Source organism: Crocuta crocuta, unplaced genomic scaffold (genome assembly GCF_008692635.1).
Source record: "Crocuta crocuta isolate KB4526 unplaced genomic scaffold, BGI_CrCroc_1.0 scaffold224, whole genome shotgun sequence".
Classification (NCBI taxonomy): Eukaryota; Metazoa; Chordata; class Mammalia; order Carnivora; family Hyaenidae; genus Crocuta; species Crocuta crocuta.
In genome coordinates this window covers 2687447-2692030 of record NW_027529545.1, presented here as the reverse complement: position 1 = coordinate 2692030, position 4584 = coordinate 2687447, and the positions used below count along the sequence as shown (strand labels likewise).

At 46.1% G+C, this 4584-nt stretch overlaps 1 protein-coding gene and 1 long non-coding RNA gene across 2 annotated transcripts in view; one reads left to right on the top strand and one right to left on the bottom strand.

Moving 5' to 3' along the window:
* LOC144229380 (uncharacterized) overlaps positions 1-4584 on the top strand; it is a 59710-nt gene that overhangs the window by 13187 nt on the left and 41939 nt on the right. The gene's annotated exons all lie outside the window — the stretch shown is intronic.
* TLR8 (toll like receptor 8) overlaps positions 1030-4584 on the bottom strand; it is a 28856-nt gene continuing 25301 nt past the window's right edge. Inside the window, exon 3 of the transcript XR_013334477.1 lies at positions 1030-1296. The gene's annotated coding sequence lies outside the window, so the exon portion shown is untranslated. The remainder of the gene's footprint in view (positions 1297-4584) is intronic.

The window sequence follows — 4584 nt, the reverse complement described above, 5'->3', positions numbered from 1 at the left end:
GTCTTAAATGAGTCTTCCTTTCCCCCCCCTTTTTTTAATGTTTATTTATTTTTGAGAGAGAGTGTGTGTGTGCACACAAGCGAGGCAATGGCAGAGACAGAGAGGTAGACACAGAATCCCAAGCGGGCTCCAGGCTCCAAGCCCGACTCGGGGCTTGAACCCACGAACCGTGAGATCATGACCTGAGCCGAAGGCGCATGCTTAATCGACTGAGCCCCCCCAGGTGCCCCATGAGCCTTCCTATTATAATGTTTCCTAGTCTGTGACCAGAAGAACTACTGCCTCAAAGAGAAGATGATACAAGCGAGAAAGAGGCCCTCAAAACGCGTAGTCCTTTTATAATTAAGGGATGGTAGGAAGGCATTTATACTACCACTCCCTCACATTCACGTTGTGATTTACACCCTGTTATCTGATTTGATCTTTACAGCAATAGGACACGAGACACAGAAGTTTAGCGTCGGAGGCCAAGAAGAGTTGGGGACAAATTCTCACCCTGACACAAAGCGGTGTCGCACAAATCCCTCACCCTTTGGAACCTGCCTTCTCACCTATAAATGAGAGCAGTAATATTCACTGTTGGGGAGGGCGGTGGTTAGACAGGAGACATAGTACAGAGGGCTGTTGCTCACCAAATGGCTCTGATTTCCATGTGTTATTTCTAGAATACCCTGTTGCCCATGAGAAGACCCAAGCTTGATTGTGGAAGTAAGGCTGTCGCTTGGGATCCAGGAGTCTTCCAGTTCTGGGCTGGTTCCCTCTCCCCGCATTTTTTAAAACTTTCTTTAAATTTATTTTTGAGAGAGACAGAGAGAGAGAGAGAGAGCACAAGCAGGGGAGGGGCAGAGAGACAGGGACAGAGGATCCAAAGTGGGCTCCGTGCTGACAGCACAGAGTCCAACGCGGGGCTCGAACTCACAGACCATGGGATCGTGACTTGAGCCCAAGTCAGACGCTTAACTGGCTGAGCCCCCCGGGCACCCCTTTACCCCACAGTTTTCACNGTTAGTGTTTCTGGGTTTACCATATGTGGGGCTGTGGGGGCCTCTGTTGGTTTGGTGTGAAAATGGCAGCCACCGAAGCAGAGCTGGAACAGATGGAACTGAATATCAAGAAGTATCGAGGGGGTGCTTGGGTGGCTCAGTCGGTTGAGCGTGCGACTCTTGATTTCGGCTCAGGTCCTGATCCCAGGGCTGTGGGATGGAGCCCCTCACTGGGTTCCGTGCTGAGCGTGGAGCCTGCTTCACATTCTTTCTCTCTCTGCCCCTCTCCTCTGCTGGTGCTCTGTGTCTCTTTCTGTGACAGAGAATTTAAAAATAAAAATAAAAATAAAATAAAATAAAGTAAAATAAAAATAGAGTCTCTCTCCACCTCTTTCCCCACTTGCACGTTTCTCTCTCTCTCTGTTTCCCTAAATCAAAATAAATAAATAAGATATTGAGAAACCTAAATCACACATAAACACCAGTGAACATCTTACTTTCTCCTCCAAACAAGACACTTTTGGGGAACAGATATATATAAACCCTCCCCTGCTTTTCCCAGGTTTAAGGACAAAAGTGACCTTTTATAACCTATACATATATCCTATTGGATAGAGACTTGGACTCTTTTAAGAATTTACTAGGGGCACCTGGGTGGCTCAGTTAGTTGAGCGTCTGACGTCGGCTCAGGTCATGATCTCAAAGTTTGTCGGATCGAGCCCTGCGTTGGGCTCTGTGCTGACAGCTCGAAGCCTGAAGCCTGCCTTGGATTCTCTCTCTCTCTCTCTCTCTCTCAAAAATAAATAAATTTAAAACAAAAGGTACAAAACAAAAAAGAATTTAGTAAATTTTTTCTTTATACATATAGCATAAAAACTATGGAAAGGAGGTCCCGGCATGGAGCGGGCAGACTCAGGGACCTGCTAAGCCCTCTAGAGCGGACAGGAACCCCCATCCCCCAACAAAAAAATATCTAGTCCAAAATCCCCGTAGAGGCAAGGTTGCGAAACTCCACAATACGGTATCTGTCACCCCAAAGTCAACAGGTCAGAACTCAAGACTGCTCCTCCTCAAGTTTGCCTGTTCCTACAATTGATTCCTCCCTGTCTCCCCAACTCTGTCAGGCCAAAGGCTATAGTGTTGCCCTGAGGCCCTGGACAAATTGCGTTGGGGACTGATGCCTGGCTAGGGCTGGTGAGGACGGGGAGGTGTGAATCAGAAGCGGGTTGCAACGGTCCATGCCTCCATGTCCAGGTGGTGCCCAGTGGGTAGAATAGTAGGGAGAAAGAGCTCTGGCTCAACACAAACAAATTTCTAATTATTAAATGAAAATGTATACATAAAACTTAAATGTGTCATTGGGGATGCCCGGGTGGCCCGGTTGGTTAAGCGTCAGGCTGTTGACTTCAGCTTGGGTCATGATCTCATGGTTTTTGGGTTCAAGCCCCGCATCAGGCTCTGCACAGACAGGGCAGAGCCTGCTTGGGATTCTCTCTCTCCCTCTCTCTGCCCCTCCCCCACTCGCACACCCACGCACACACACACAGACACACATGCTCTCTCTCTCAACATAAATAAAAAATGTATCTTTGAACGTGTATGTTACTGTGACAAATTTTATCTGAATTAAACGTGCTTCGTGAAGGAAGGATCAATATGCTGACATAAATTTTAAACTGTCTTTTGGAAGTTCCATTCAGTTATCTTTGTTATGTACTTCTTACCCCATATATCTTCTTACTCGTATATCTATAAAACAGTGTGGCTCACAGGGTGGAGAGGGTTAGAGGGAGAGAGAGAATCCCAAGCAGGCTTCCAACTCAGTGCAGGGCCCAACTTGGGGCTCCATCCCAGGAACTATGAGATCATGACCTGAGGCGGAATCAAGAGTCGGTTGCTTAACCGACAGCCGCCCAGACANATTATTCACTTAAAAAAATGAGATGTTGGGGCACCTGGGTGGCTCAGTCGGTTGGGTGTCCGACTTTGGCTCAGGTCACCGTCTCACAGTTCATGGGTTTGAGCCCCGCGTCGGGCTCTGTGCTGGCAGCTCAGGGCCTGGAGCCTGCTTTGGATTCTGTCTTCCCTCTCTCTCTGCCCCTCCCCTGTTCATGCTCTGTCTCACTCTCTCAAAAATAAACATTAAAAAACCTTTTTTAATGAGGTTCTGTGTCATCTTGTTTTCCTAATTTCTTTATTTTACATTTCATTCAATTAGTATGTCTATATATATTTTTAAGTTTATTTGTTTTGTGTGGGAGAGAGAGAGCTCAAGCGCAAGCCAGAGAGGGGCAGAGAGAAAACCCCAAGCAGGCTCCACAATGTCAGCAAGGAGCCTGACTCAGGGCTTGAACTCACAAACTGCGAGCGGAGATCAAGAGTCAGATGCTTAACTGACTGAGCCACCCATGTACCCCCTTAGTATCTTATCTACCAATAAGTCAATAATGACCAACTTTGTCTCTTGATAGATATTTCTCCACGTGTATCTGTACGTATACATTATACATACATGTACGCATATCATGGTGGTTTCCAATGTAAGCAGATTGCTAGAGTATCCAATCTGGGTTGGATCTGGTTTGCTGATTTGATGGTGGAAATTCTTTCGAGGTCAGAGACTAACCTCTTTAGTCTTTCCCACTGGATTTAACATCTTCAAAACTGCAATATTCCTCAAATCACTAGAGATTCAGTGATTGTGTTCAGCCACAGCAAAGATTAGTATCGTGTTTCTTTTCAGTTCAAGTACTAAATTATCCTTTAGATGGCTAATAATGTCTTACAGGTGAATATTCACCACTTCATCCTATACTAGAGAAGGATCTGTCATTTTTACTGTTTCATTATTTACTGCTTCTGAATTATGATCTACTTTATTGTCACTTCTCTCTTTAGAAGCAATAATGGTCTGTCAGGAGACCCAGTGGGCCCAGTTCAAGGAGCCTATAAGGGGGCAAGAAAAGCCTCAAGGCACGTGGCCTAAATTATTATTTTTTTCTGCTTTTCAAACACAACAGTCTGGGGTGCCTGAGCGGCTCAGTCCGTTAAGCATCCGACTCTTGATCCCGGCTCAGGTCACAATCTCATGGTTGTGAGTTCGAGCCCCGAGTCAGGCTCCTCGCTGACATCGTGGAGCCTGCTTGGGATTCTCTCTCTCCCTCTCTCTGCCCATCCCCTGCTCTCTCTCTCTAAATAATAAATAAATAAACTTAAAACACACACACACAATAATCCATGTGAGAAGAGTAACTGTCAACATATACCTGGAAACACTTGCAGGGGCTCACCAGGTTGGCTGACTATCAGGCCTTCATATCAGCATTTCCAAAGAGAAAGAGAGAACCGTAATTCTAGCAGCTGCTTTGCAAAAAGAAAGAAATCCATGTTGTTGTTGTTTTTTTTAATTTTTAATGTTTATTTTTGAGAGAGTGAGAAAGAGAGAGACAGAGCGTGAGCAGGGGAGGGGCAGAGAGACAGGGAGACACAGAATCCAAAGCAGGCTCCAGGCTCTGGGCTGTCAGCATAGAGCCTGTCATGGGGCTCGAACCCATGAACCATGAGATCATGACCTGAGCCGAAATCGGACGCTCAACTGACT